This window comes from Protopterus annectens, chromosome 1.part2 (genome assembly GCF_019279795.1).
Source record: "Protopterus annectens isolate FY-2018-M chromosome 1.part2, PAN1.0, whole genome shotgun sequence".
In the NCBI taxonomy this organism is placed as follows: Eukaryota; Metazoa; Chordata; order Ceratodontiformes; family Protopteridae; genus Protopterus; species Protopterus annectens.
The window spans coordinates 310,980,316-310,995,892 of record NC_056727.1 but is presented as its reverse complement, the minus strand read 5'-3'; the positions used below and the strand labels follow the sequence as shown (position 1 = coordinate 310,995,892).

The 15,577-nt window shown below is 40.4% G+C and overlaps 1 protein-coding gene across 2 annotated transcripts in view; it reads right to left on the bottom strand.

Moving 5' to 3' along the window:
* Positions 1-11,275, bottom strand: part of TASP1 (taspase 1) — a 1,724,078-nt gene extending 1,712,803 nt beyond the window's left edge. For both annotated transcript variants that reach the window (XM_044056205.1, XM_044056211.1), the window contains exon 1: positions 11,136-11,275. The gene's annotated coding sequence lies outside the window, so the exon portion shown is untranslated. The remainder of the gene's footprint in view (positions 1-11,135) is intronic.
* Between the last annotated feature and the right edge of the window lie 4,302 nt (positions 11,276-15,577).

The window sequence follows — 15,577 nt, the reverse complement described above, 5'->3', positions numbered from 1 at the left end:
AAAGGCAATTTAAAGCTCTCATAGATAAGGTAGTGGATGTGTAAACCTTTTTACCCCATCTCTCTAATGACCTCGCTTCCCTGTTGGAGGGCAAAGGATTTTTTGAGGTGGAGGCTGCAACTCCTTTAGGCCCCTGTGAAATAGTTTCCAAATCAACAGTATGGGCCCTGAATAAATGGGAATGAGTTTCTGGGACCCTGTAATACCTGTCCGGCTTGGCTGGACAGCAGGAGGAAGAGAATCAGGTGTAGCACTAGAGTCAGAATACAAATCATCCAGAACATCAAGTACAGGAGGAACAGCTAAGGGCCTGTGCTGAGGCTTCTTAAGGAAAGTCCTAAGGCGTTTCCTAGAATCAGAATATTCCTGTCCTTGCCACTTGAAATGTTCCCTCATGGTGGCAGAACTTCCCCAAAAGAAATATCCTCAGGAGGGGAGGCCGAAGGGATGGAATCTTCTGCATCCGAGTCCTCATAGGTCTGGAAGAGCTCTTCCTGGCTATCAGAGTGGACAGAGCCCTCAGAGTCTTCATCTGAAGGAGTAGGGTCAGAGGGTTCAACCCGGGGCCTTTTATCAGGAGGAGGCTGGGATGCTCTCTCAGGATGGGCCTGTGAACCTCTAATCATGGAAATTAAATCAGCAGCCATGGACATAATTTGTGTCTCCGGAGTCGGCTGAGGTAAAGATTTAGAAGTAATATGCTTGGTTTTGCTGGCTGCCTTAGCCCTGGTGTAGGCCTTAATAGACATGGCCATAGGAGGCCTGGCAGCTCCACGTGCCGGAGTGACCTTGTCTACAGCAATGGTCTCGGGCATTTCCTCGGTTTCGGTATCCGGAGGAAAATCTATAACTGGCGGAGTAATGTCTGGAATCGGAGTCGTCGGTAATGCGGTGTCTTTGGTTCGGAGCGGAGGAGAGACCGTCTCAGAGGGAACCGGAGCACTCGCGCTAGGTTTTGGCGTGGAGTCGGTGGTAGACGCGGGCTGAGGATGTCGGTCCCGGTCTTTTCGCTTTTTAGGAGTTTGGGATGTCGGAAGATCCGACGGCATGGTGTAAGCAAATTTATCGCCGAAAAAATCTTCAGCGAACTCCGCCCGGCGCCTGAGAGTGCGCTTATTGAAGCGAGCACAGGCTACACAGGCCGAGACGTCGTGGTCTGGGCCCAGGCAAGGGAGGCAGTAAGAGTGGAAATCCTTATGAGGTATTTGTTTACCACAAAAAAGACAATTGTTAACTTTTTCAGTAATTTCTGACATCGGCTGAGGCAAGAAAAGGTCCCCAACGGGGTACTTAGCTTTTTTGAAGACTTCGGTATCATAGAAAACAGGAGCTGACCGACCGGCACTTGCGAACTGCTTCTGCTTCGGGCACCGCGCGGCAAGAAAGACTGGGGAAAATGGCGTCGGCTGATGCTTATATACTCCAGCCGCTCTGACGTCGGAGAGAAATGCGACATCAGCCGATGTCGGGCCCAGACTTTGGAATCCGGCCGACCGAGGGCTGCCTGAGGCAGGACAACCCACATGTTATGACTGCAGTTGCATTCTTGAAGGACATCGTGCAATTTTCGCATATAGCACAATAAACCACCCTTTCACTAATACAGTTAGAGCTTTCCTTAATATTTATTCGAACCCCATTTATTTCTAAACTACTAGTCTCCAGGATATAAGGGCAAAACTTACATGTGCCACATATAAACATTTGCCCTTCTCTCTTATTTTCCTTTTGTTCTAGTAGATTTTTTTATTGTAGCTCCCTTTCTATATACACATATAGGTTTCTCACCTAACAATTCCCTTATGCATTTTTCATTACTTAACAAATTCCAGTTTTTCGTTAAAATATTTTTGACTACAACTGCATCTCTAGAAAAATTTGTTAGAAAACTGGGCATCAACAGCCCTACCACAAGAAACTAAGAAACTATCATCATTGGGGACCTCAGTATCAACTGGACCTTCTGTAACAGTAAATCCCCAACCATCCATTATCAGCCTTCACAGCTTCACTCAAAATTATCCACTCACTCACAAGGATAGATAAATGCACAAAAAGAGAATCCATTCTCGACTGGATACTTATCAATAGGCCCAGACCCTCACTACAGGTAGGCTGTCTCCCAGACAGGCTAAGTGACCATTTCCCAACCTTTCTTCTTCTTAGAAGAAAATCTCATCCAGAAAAACTAACATACTACATGCCTCACTATTACATGTAAAAAGAACTTCTGTCCCCAAACACAAATATCCACACCAAAGTCTTGTGACTGGCAACCACTAAACATCTCCCACATGATAAAACCACAGAATATTTCAACTCAACTTTTTTAAACATCCTTGACAGATTAACATCAACTAGGATCATTAGGACTAAATCAAACTATGCAGCATGACTATCCAAAGATACAAACCTCTTCTAAAAAGGCGGGATAAAGCACGGCACACTTATCTGTTTTTTTTTTTTTTTTTTTGACAAAACAAACCTACCAACAACTTAAACTTGACAAAATAAGTTTCTACTACAGCACACAAATTCAAAACCAAAACAATCCTAAACTGCTCTAGGTCACTATCAATAAAATCCTCCACCCTAGCAGTATCAGTACCCCATCCCCTACAACCCCTGATAACTTATTTAATATAGAAACCTAACCTATTTAGCAGATACTTTACAGAATCCATATTAGCTCTCACAAAAGATTCTACCAACATTCACCGGGATACTCCTAAACTGACCTCTAGCAACAACTTCTCCTTTCATCCAGTTCCAGTTAACATTAAAAAAAAAAACTACTAAAACAAACTCACCACTCTTGCAGATGACAAACACCCCACAGAATTCCTAAAAATAGCAGCTGAAGCCATTGCATATCCTGTTTGCATTTTAATAGGTTCATAGGTTAGTACTAGTAGGCTACCTGCCCTTTCAGGCCATTTTAAGCCTAGCCAGTTACCCCATGTGAGAATCAAACCCTGCAACTCGTGTCTGTAAGGTAAACACCTTAACCATTAGACCAATCTCAGATCTACAACAAAACAACAAATCCATTCAATCTAAAAGATATCCCATATAATTCATTCACATAAAGAGGGTAGTTCAACATAACTTTCCAATTTTAGACCGACCCATTGGCATCTTGTTCCAGCTCTCTAAAATCCCTGAAAGATGCATTCACACTCAAATAAGGTCTCATCTTCTCAACAATAACCTCCTTTCCAAACCACATTATGGCTTTCGCCCCCTACCACAGCACCTCCACTGCCCTCATATCCTTCATGACACCATCAACCATTAAAGGAATAGTGGTCTTACAGTACTTTCCTTGACCTATAAAAGGCATTTGACACTGTCTTTCACTCCAGACTTCTCAACACTCTAACAGAATTTAACCTTAGTTGCTCCATTATCAACTGGTTCAAAGCTTATCTTAGAGAAAGGAAATAAGCAGTTCTATGGCAAAATGATATAGCTCCTCTACTTCCTGTGAATCTGGGTGTCCCACAGGGATCCATTCTTGGACCACTTTTATAGGTTCATAGGTTTATACTAGGCTATCTGCCCTAAGGCATTTATAAGCCTAGCCCCAAATTTTGTGGCTTACGCCACCCCTTATATGAAAAAATACTGTGCCCATTAGTTTGTTGTGCCTCTGTCCAGCAGTGACACAGAGATGATTCCCGGGGTAAACCTATGATCTCCCATCCACAGGTCAAGATTTCTCTTGAACAGAGCCAGCGAGGTGCTCTGCCTCACATGGACCGGGATTTTATTCCACAGCATAAGGAGTCTCTGAGTGATAAATCTATCCCTCCAGCATGTCCTATTTATATCCGTGCTAAGGTTTAAGTCGCTTGCTCTAGTGGTTTTGGTGGATTTGGATTTTTTGAGGTGGAGCATGTCCATTAATTCCGGGTTGGACATGGCCTTGTATGTCAGGCACGTCACCTCTGAGCAGACGGTATGCGACTGAATAGAGCTGGAGTTTCTTCAATCTGGCAACATATGACAGATTTTGGAGTCCCTTTATCCTTTTGGTGAGGAACTTTTGGGGTCTCTCCAATTGCTGCAGATGTCGGGTGAGATACATCCCGAATGGGGCATTGTACTCAATCATTGGTCTGATAAGTGAAGAGTACAGGGGAACAATGACCTCACTAGATCTGGATGTAAATCCCTTCATGATTAGGTGGGCAATGTAGAAGGTCTTTCTTTTATTTGCTCTTTTCACCTACAACTATATAAATGCCACCAGACATGCATCCCTTGTCCAATATGCAGATGACTCTACCTTAATATGTGCTGCATCCTATCTTCAACATTTACAGTTAATTACCCAAGAAACATTTTTATTGGTTGAAAAATGGTTATCTGAATCATGACTCATCCTAAATCTAAACAAGATGCTCCTCTTCCCAGGTAGACACCAGACCCTCCACCTCCTTTCTCTACATCATCTGTTAACTTCACCATCATTTCTCCTCTACCTCATACTAAACTCCTAGGTGTAACTACCACTGTTCACTCAAATTTGACTTGCATATAGCCCATACCATCAAAAAAGTTCATAAAAAACTTGGTAGTCTTTATCAACACAAACAGTACCTTACAAATAGTACTATAGTTATTCTTGCAACTACTCATCTAATCTCTACTCTACTGTATGCATCAACCATTTTTACTAATCTAAAAAACGGGTGAACTCACAGAACTGGAAAGCTGCTGCAATAAAATAGCCAAATCTGCTACAGACCTCAACTACAGAGAATATCATTGCTTAGCACTCAAACAATTAAACTGGCTCGAACTACCTAACTTACTTACCTACAACCAACTCCTCACTCTTCACTCTCTTATCCACCAATCAGGAAAAATTTCAGCCCTTCAGAATCTAATGCAACACTACAGTAAAAATCGCCCTCTAGGCTTAAGTAACAAAGGTCTGTAACAGTTAAAATAAACAACATGGCTGGCCAGTCACTCTATTCATCAAGTACAGCTAAGGTTTGGAACTCCCTTCCTCCTGACTTGTGATCAATTACTGATAAACATCACTTCAAAAAAGAACTTAAATCTTACCTGCTCAGCTCTAGACTCAAACTGTCCTACTCCCTCTTAGTACTTCACACACTCACCTTTCTCACTATACTTCTACTGTGGTCTTTCTCAGTTACCTCATGCAGGAAATGCCTTACCATAAAAATGATACACTACTGAGACATAATGTACAGTTAACTGTATAATGTACATGTATAAATGTATAACTGAGATATGCATCTCACCACTGAGATATGTACTGTGAGATATACTGTAGAAAGTTTCTTATTTTCACTGTGTTTAAATGATATGCTACAATTTTGTTGTACTATGTGATTGTTGCCATTGGGTAAACTTTGTTGTCGTAATGTGGAGCTTCACTCCCCGGGCCTCCGCTGAAAAAGGACGTGTGTCCAGTCAGGCTTTCCCAGTAAACAAATGTTAAATAAATAACACACTATTTTGTGACTCAGAGACCAATATGCAAGTCTCAGAATTGCAGCTAGCTGCCGCAATGTGCATATCAATACTTTCCATGGTAGTTAACTACCACGCTCTGTAGTCAAAGGCATCGCTCCCAAACACACACACACATATATATATATATATATATATATATATATATATATATATATATATATAAATATATACACACACACACACACACACACACACACACACACACACACACACACACACACACACACACACACACACACATTCAAATATCCACACATACATACAAACACGAGCCACAGTCTCCATACCTAGTCCAGAGTTGTCTTGTTTGTTCTCAAATTTTGTTTTGTTCGCAATCCTAACTTGCATGTCCTATCCATGGTGTCTAGTGCCCCCCCACCCAAGAAAATCCCCACACTGGTTTAAATTGCATTACAGCACACATCTTATCTAGTAATCCCTGGTGGCTAGTACTCCCCCCACCCAATGTTGTAGATTATGGGCATTAGTCTACGTGTGTGTGTGTGTGTGTGTGTGTGTGTGTGTGTGTGTGTGTGTAGGAGGTCTGACACCCACCCCAACCCACCATCTCACACACAGATACAGCACCCTACACACCCAATCACAAATTAATCTATTCACTCACACACAGAGACACCAAGGTCACCTCCTCTCTACCTGTCTTACACTATCTCCTAGGCAGACACACATACATATACACACACATACTCACACACTTCCCAACCCTACCTTACCACTAAAATCCCTAGTACTTGCCTCTTCCGCAATGGCTGTACACAGCCTTTTGGATTTTTTCCCGCATAAATCAGCATTCATTGACACAAGGGTTATATAAAAAAGTAGATCAGTAACATACATTCAAGTTACTACTACTCAGCCACCACTTGCAATGTTACCTTCCAAGGATGATGGCAGATAGCATGTGTTCCCCTCTCTTTGTTCAACGAAATAGCATCAAAGCTGCCCATGTGACCAAGACAAATCAAAACTTAATGAGAGATTGTTATTTGCTCATTTTCTAAAATGCTTGCCCTGGTAAGGATTACAGTGAAAGCAAGCTCAGCAGGATAAGCTAGACATGCTTATAGTCTCAAAGATTCATAGGTGTGTACTTGGCTAATGGCTAGCGGGGGCTTTGCCTAGCCATGCATCCCTAATTTCTGATAAGTTCAGGTACCTTTGGTAAGTGTAAGCAGGGGCTTGGGAGATGAAGCATTTATAAACAGGAGGTCTGGAAGATGAACCATTTACAGGCTGCCTATGTCCATTAGGGACACAGATGCCAAACCAGGGATGAAATTTCCTATTCCCCATCCAGCACTCCAAGTTGCACATTAACTGGGTTAGAGATGAACTCAGCTTCACGTGGATGGGGAGCCTATTCCAGAGAAGTAGTCATCTCTGGGATGCATACCTGTCTCTCCAGTTAGTCCTATTTATATAACAGGAAAAGTTTAAGTCTACAGAATGGGCAATTCTGGTACTGTTTGTTTTGTGGCTATGCAAGAGGTCCATCAGGGTGGGGGGGTCTGACAATGCTTTGTATGCCAGGCATATATCTCCACTCAACAGTCTGTAGGAGACAAAATACAGGGATAGGGCTTTGAGGGGGTCTGCACAGGACATGTTACTTATGCCCTGTATTCTTTTAGTGAGGAATCTCTATAGATGTTTCAATTGTTAGATATGCCTCGTTAGATACATACCAAAGGGGGCACTGTATTCAACAATATAACAGATGAACGATGACTACAGTGGGACAATGACTTCCTTGGACCTAGATATCATACCTTTGTTTATAAGCTGTACAACACAGAATGACTTCCTCACTACTGTAAACATGTGATGGTCAAAGGCTAGATTGCTGTCTATGCGTGTCCCCAAGTCACTGACTGCTGGGTCAACTCTTAGGAGTATAGTGTCAATATAATACTTACCAGGGGTGGACGACTTCCTGAAGGATTCTATTATGCATTTCTTGGCATTTAGTTTTAGCCGTGGCTCTGACATCAGTTATCTGTCGAGGAAGCCCATCCTGGAGAACATTTGTGTTGGTGCAGGACTTTATAACAGCTTCAAATTTGCAATCATCTACAAATTTAGTCAGCCAGTGGCCACTGACTTTCGCCTTGACTTCATAGGAATAAATGACAAAACAGAGCTGTCTTAGGTCCAATCCCTGAGGGAGTCCGTTTGTGACTGGCCTCATTGTAAAGGTGGCCTCCCCAATTCTAACTTCCTGGCTCCTGTCTGTGAGCCAGCTAGCTATCCACTGGGTGACATAAGGGTTTATACCTAACTTCTTGAGTCTGTCAGCAATGCTTGAGTAGGGTATTGTGTCGCATGCCTTGGCCAGGTCCAAGTAGACATTCCAAGCCATTTTGCCCTCATCCACGGCTTTGGTGGCCTTCTCAAAGTCATCCACCAGGTTGAGGAGACATGACCTGCACTCAAAGAAATTAAATTGGGTTTGGTCCAATGTCTGGAGCATTCCTATCTCATTATTGATCATTTCCATGACAATTCTTTCCTTGGTTTTACATACGAGACTAGTGAAACATATGGGTCTGTAACTTCCTGGGTTTGTCGATGGCTCACCTTTGTGCAGAGGAATGACTGTTGTTATTCTCCATTTATTAGGCATGAAATCCATTTGCAAACTACAGTTAAATAACTCCAAGGAAGTGGTACAGGACTTTGTCTACAGTGATTTGAACAAGGATAAGTTCAAGTGCACTGCCCTGTTTGACCAGTCTTGTAGTATATTTATTTTTGATGTATTATGCATTTCTCAGCATTTACTTTCAGTCCATGGCTCTGACACCAGTTATTCGTCTACAACAGCCCTCCTTGGGAAACATTAGTGTCAGTGGAGGATTCTATGCCTGCCACTAAGTTGCAATCATCTGCCAATTTAGTCAGCCAGAGGCCCTTGATGTTGGCCTTGACTTCAGAGAAGTAGATGCCAAAAAGTAGCATTCCTGAGACTGATCCCTGAGGAACTCCACTAGTGACTGGTGTCTTTCTAGAAATGGATTTCAAAAGTCTAACTTCCTGGATCCTGTCTGTGAGCCAGGCGACTACCAACGGGTGACATAAGGGTTTATACCTAACCTCTTAAGTTTGTCAACAATACCAGAGTGGGTTATTGCGTCAAATGCATTGGCCAAGTCAAGGTAGGCAGTGTGAACTGTTTTGCACTATCCATTGCTTTGGTGACCTTCTCGAAGAAGTTCACAAGATTGAGTAGGCATGACCACCCCTTGACGAAACCAAACTGGGTTGGTTCCAGTGTCTGGAGGCTTCCTAGGTCATTATTTATCATCTCCATTATAACTTTTTTCCATGGCTTTGCATATGAGGATAGGGAGATTAGTTCCTCACCAATGGTCCTGGTCTCATACTGCACAATCCTATGGTCCTGGTCTCATACTGCACAATCCTAGGAACACCCACTGCAAAAAATATGGACTCGGAAAATTGCCACCTTCAGGTGCTACTACCAAAACGTACTTACATTTATATTCTTTCTCTTTCTCTGTCCATGTAAGACACTGTTCTGTGGTTAACTCATGGAATGTCAGTGAATTGTAGAGTGCTGGAAGTAGGGGACTTCAAAAAAAGCAGAGAGAAATTAAAGGAAACAATGAATGGAAGAATTACATAAGGGCTTGCTGCAAATGAAGACTAAATTACATTAGTCTTTGTCCACAATCAGCTATATTATGTACAATACAGGATATAATGGTGACATTAACAGACAGTGTACATTGTCATGGGGTTATCATTTCCCCCACCCAACACCACTTCTGCACAGGCAGAAAGCATAATATATTATTTAAAATTAACCTGTATATATATGTGTTTTATGGATAGGCAAGTTTGGGGACACATGGAAAAGGAACCATGATTCCGACATTCATTAGCAATAAAGAAAACATGTACTGGACTAAGTCTTAAAAAATAGAACTCCACAGATTTTGTTATACTGCAAATTCTTTTTCACCTATTCGCTAAACAATGATCATTTAAAAACATTTTTATAAAAAATATTCAAAACTTTCTTTTTAACTGTATTCAAATCAGTACAATATTAAAACTAATATACTCCACAGAGGATACATAGGCTCCATCTCACTTCTCATCTCAAAAATAGCACAGAAACCTGTGTGTTGTCAGTTGTTAGAAACATCTGGTTTGTAACACAATATCTAATAATTTAAGATATAATCTCCATATAAGATATAATCCTATGTCTTTCTGGTTGACAACCTATGCAGTCATTGACAAGACAATTACATTCGTGAAGTGATGCCCTTTCAGACACAGAAAATTTCCTGCATTTACAGGAAAACAATATTTCATTACTTTCTTCTTTTACAGTGCAGATAAGATAACCACAACCTGTAGTACACGGAGTACAGAGATAGGGCTTTAAAGACATCTGTGTAGCACAGGATATTCAAGGAGATCGCACTAAGGCACTATCTCTGTACTCAGTTTCCTACAGGTTACTGACAGGCAATCTTCCTGGCATACAAGGCCTCTTAGATCCAGCTCTGATGGATCTCTTGCATACAAACAAAACAAACAGTACCAGAAATACTAGATTCAAGGACTAGAACTTTGCCTGCAACATAAATAGCACATGCTGGAGAGACTGGCATGCGTCTGAAAGGATCCTTGCACTATGGAATAAGCTCCCCATCCATGTGAAGCAGAGTTCATCCGAACCCTATTCAAACAAAATCTTGATAATTGGATGGTAAATCGCAAATTCACCCCTTGTCTGGCCCGATGTGTCTGATGTACAGAGGTTGCCAGTAAATAAATTAATCCTCAGCTAACATACCTCCACATAACCTTCAGCTACCTCCTTACATATCCCACCACATAGGCTTCCAAAGTATTAATGGACAGAAGTTGGTTGACTTGCAAGGCTAGGCCTATAAAGACCCTAGTGGTCATTAGCCTAGTATAAACAAAACATCACAAATAACATACAAAAGGGCACCCCAAAACAGACTCACTGATTACAGTACAGTCTTCTAAAAATTATATGATTAAATTAACTTGCAGGCCAATAAACATCATACTGCAATGTGCACCCCAAACTAAGCTCCTGAGTTGACAGCATGTCGTTAGCTGTTCACCTAAAATATTATTTAAAAATAATGCATTTTAAATAAATGGTCAGCAACATTAAGTGTTGGGCTCCCAAGATAAATAAGATAGTAACCCTTTATAAACTCATGCATAATTATTGTTTACATAATCTGTTACATCCGTGACTGTTAATCATTTCTGCATGCAGGCGACCCGTGAAGGCACGTCAAGCCAACTACATCTGAAACATTACATGACTCTTTGCACAGGTGACCGTTTTGGCTCAGTGACAGCAGTTAACATGGGACCTAGCAGAGCAAGGAAAAAATGAAACTAGAACAATAAACTAAAATGGACAAAACAGACCAGTTAAACAGAACTGAACATGACACACTAAGTCACAAAAGCCGCAAACTATACTTAGACAGGAATGATTAAGTACGTTCAAAATGGGAGACAGCAGGTAATTCACACCTTAATCTGTCAACTTCTAGAAATGGAAAACGTGATACCTTTCACAAGGATCGCATATTCAAGTGGTTAGGGCTCAGCAGTTGAACCCCACACCTGCCAGCAGATACTACGATATACAATGAATTACGAGTACAACACTCAAACAGCACCCACGGTTATTTCATTAAAGTAGCTCAGTTTGTTTAGTCGCAGAATTACTGACGAAAGCGCGTGCCCGCCAAATATTGACCTAATTCTCCAGTCCCAGAGTAGCTTATTCTAGAGCGCGTAATGCAAACTGTTCATTTAATGCTCTTGTTGGATGTAAGTAATAGGGCAGCATAGCAGTGTGCTCTTTCGATTGTTTTTGAATTTGTTAAATTTTTCGCGAAAAGTATTTTGAGTGATATATGCTACACAGTGTATTTTACAGCCTGATTTCAGTAAATGCAGATTAATACAAATGACTTTTATATGCGTTCCAGTGTAGTGGAAGAGGCGTACGTATTGGATGAAAAGAAAAACGTTAGTTTAAAGATGTGCACGTTAGCTATGGTTGTATTGTTATAATAAGCATAGGTTGAAGCTCGTCAATTCTATATTTTCAATTAAATCTGGAGGCATAGCTTTACAGTTTCGCAGAATGCCACTGGTTTCGCCTCATTGTTTTGATCTGTTGTAAAATATACTTTTTTTTTTTTTTTTTTTTGTGGTAAATCCATTGAGAAGTGCTACATTTCAAGGCCAATACAAAGACTGTTCTAGAAACTTTTTAAGACGATATTTATATTATGTTCCTGATTTTGGTCCTGGTTATTTATTTTTCCCTTAATTTTTGCCCCTGATTCTTGCACTATGAAGTTAACAGGTATGCCTGAGGGCTTATAGCCAACATATTAGCTTTGTTCAACCGAAAGAGCTTTTACTGTGTTTTTCACAGACTTTCTACTATTGCACCACTTACCTCTCAACCTCTAGATTAGAGAATCGGAGCAAGGGACTTTAAAACTGGAGACACTTAATTAATGTTTAGATATGCATATTAAAATAAGCACATTAATGGTCATGCCCACGAATGTTTAATTAAACAAAGACTGGGCATCATTTTATAATATTTATTAGCAATATCTCATTTTACGCACCCCTGCCTGTGCAGTAGCAACATGAATAAACAACCTGATTAACAGGCAAGTGCGTTCGCTTTCAAAATAAAGGAAAATGTATCCGCAATTGTATCTGTTTTCCGCACAGGTGAGGGATTCTGCCAAGAAGAAGAAGCTGTTAGCTATGCGGTCAAGAGATCACCCTACATCCACTCAGGAGTTGGACGTAGCAGACATGCCTTGCAAAACAATGCCGAAACGGTGACAGTCTCTAGACTAGCTAAACAATCCTGTATTGGTTTGTGATTGTGCAGTAGCCTGGTGTAAAACACGTTTTTATGTATAATTTTGTACATACTGTTTTTATTTAAGAGGGGATAGCTTGTAGACAAAAATATTTACTTTAATTTATATTTTGTTGCATCTAAACAATTCTGCATTGGTTTGTGATTTATTGGTGTTTATTGATAAAAATAGGTGTCGTGCAAGATGTAAAGGAATTTCAGCATTTGTGTAATTTTCACAACTTGTATGGTGAGAGCAACAACTTTACTGTACGTAATATTTAGTTACATATTTTCTCTTACAAATTGATTTACATTCCCTTTAAATTCTGTGGTAACTGATTTTGATTCTTTTCTTTTTGGATCATAGGAAGTTACTAGACTAGTGGCCCTTACAAGCCTTGCCAAGTTCTACCCTTATTTCCACAGTCAGCATCTAATAGCCATGCCCAAGAGGGACAGAGGTGGAACCCCTGGAGTGAATTTACGGTTACCCATCCAAGCATCCAGATTGTATTTGAAGACTGATGAGGTGCTCTGGTTGACGTGATATGGGAGTCTGTTCCAAAGGGGTGGTAACCGCTGGGGGACAAATCTGTCCCTCCAGCAGGTTTTATTAATGCCACAAACCAGGTTAAGGTCTTTAGAGCAAGTAACCCGTGTACAATTTGACTTGCGGATATGTAGCATTTCCAGTAAAGAAGGGTCAGAGTTTGTCTTAAACGGAAGGCAGAGATCAGCTGAGTAGTCTATATGAAACAAATTGTGGCAATGATTTCAGACGATCCATATAGGACAGATGCTGAAGACCTTGAATTTTTCTTGTGAGGAGCCTTTGTGGTTTCTTAGAATTGTTTACTCAGTTGCAGCTCAATATGAATTAATTAAACAAGTATGCCATTAATTTCCTAAAAGCACAAATATCTTCTACAGTGTAATAAATGTTAATGTATGTTTAAAGGAAACACCTGATAGCCCTGGTGATCTGTGCTCCTCATATCAAAAGTTGGATGATTTGCTTACCATTATTAGTAGTAAATCTAAACTTACTGATGATGACTGCACTTGTGCAATTGGTACAGCTTGGAGAACTGTTGTTATATACATTAATGACTGCACCAATGAGATAAATAATGTAGTCAAAGCTCACATTGAACATATTTAGGAAAGAACATGTCTGTTGCTTATAAAGATCACTCAACCCCAAGATAATGCCACTGACAACTCTGGAATTCTATATACAAGTATTCAACAATTTGAGGTTTCAGAGCACACACAAGGCAATAAAAAAAGCAAGAAGTTCATAGCAAATAAAGAAGACAAACTGATAAATGTACGTAAAACAAAGAGTATACATACTAAAAAGGAAACCGCTTTGAGATTACAGGAAATAACATTTTTTATCGTAAAACATTCATTCTACAGAAAAAGGCATCACTTTTCCAAAAGAGAAGGTAGAAAAAAGAGGTAAGGGGTTGGTGAAAAGAAAGAAATCAAAATTAAACATGGAAGGATTGAAGAACCTGGCTGTGGCTGTACAAAGCCAGTTGTAAGGGCCCTGGGGTCACTAGCCTAGTAACTTCCTATGATATCTGATGTAGAATATTTTCTAGCTGTATTGTCACCGGGAGAGATGTAAAGAACAGTAATTCATATTTGTTTTATTTCAGGAAGGTAATATGCAGCTCTGCTGAATGTAATATTCCTATTGATTTGTTATAAGGGGAATACCACCACCTTGTCATTACGGATGATATTATAGCTGGTAGGTGTAATTTTGGAGTAATTTATGCTGAGTTTGACAAGTTTTAGTTAGTGTGAATATCGTGTTTTTTATTTATTTATTTAGTCAAGACATGTATTTCTTCTGTCTCTTAACATTTATGGCAGCAAAAGTTAAGAATACCAGGGTTGGGGATTGACTGTAGTAAGGTTTGAGTAGTGTGTGGAAAGAGAATTGTCTTGATGTTCATTGTAATAAGTGAGGCTAGGATTAGTGTGAATGCCTCCTCCCAGAAAGATTTTAATATATTGGAGAATTATTGATACTTGTTTTTTGGAGAGTGTTTTTCCAATTTTTGTTTTGGTTTGAGTTGAAATGGAGTTATTCAGTCTGTATTTAAAGGAAAGGTGAGGGGCATTGTTAAATAGGTTTGGTGCGATGTATGGAGAGTGTAAGGATGAAGTAAGAATCTGTGGTTGTAAAAGAGCTGGAGAGAGACTGAGAGCTATTATAGAGTCATGGTCATATGAGAGATGGCACAACAGTAGGAGAATATAGGATAATAGTAGCATGATTAAGTAAAGGGATCTGTATGTTACAGTTGACAGGTAGGGGATGTGTGGGGATCAAGAAGGTAAAAGAAGTTGCAGAGCAGAGGGATATTTAGTAGTGGTGGAGACTGAAAGCCGATAGAGGGTAGGTAGGTAAAAAGTATTTTCTGTGAAGGAAGAAAGTTGGGTTGTCCTAGTATCTTTGAAATGTAAGGGATAGAGGGGTTTAAAAGGCTAGAGTATTAGGATGTAGTTAAATTAGAAAGAAGCAATGGTTTGTTTGGGAGAAGTAGGAGACAATGTAGATCAGATAGGTGGTGGTAGGGGTGAGACTATAAGTGAAATATAGTGCAAAGCAGTATGGAAGGGAGCAAGGTAGTTGGGAATGGTGATAAAAGATTAAATGAAAGTTGAAAATTGGGTTAAAAGAAATAGGAGCATTTGTATGATAGCAGTAAGGTTGTTGGGGGGGGGGGTTTAGGGAATAAGAGCCAGAAGTGAAATGTGTATGAAGGAAGTATAATAGAATTAGAGGGGTAGGAGAGTGCAGCCAAGTGTGCCAGGTTTCCACCCTCCAGTCAGATTATAACAATCAGTTTCTAGCCAGTACAAACAGCAGAGAGGTACAAAGTACATGTTTTCTTTCATTTCCTGAATGCAGAAATGTGGCAGCTAGGGAGACAAAGTAACTGGTATACACGTGTAAGTTACTGGTCAAGGGGACAGTGGCCAACTTAGTAAGTGGTCCTTAGAGTGCAAGAACTCTTTTGGAGGGGGGATGTTAAAGCCAATTTCAAGCACAGGGAGGCTCGTATTTGACTAGTTGAAGTTAATACTCAG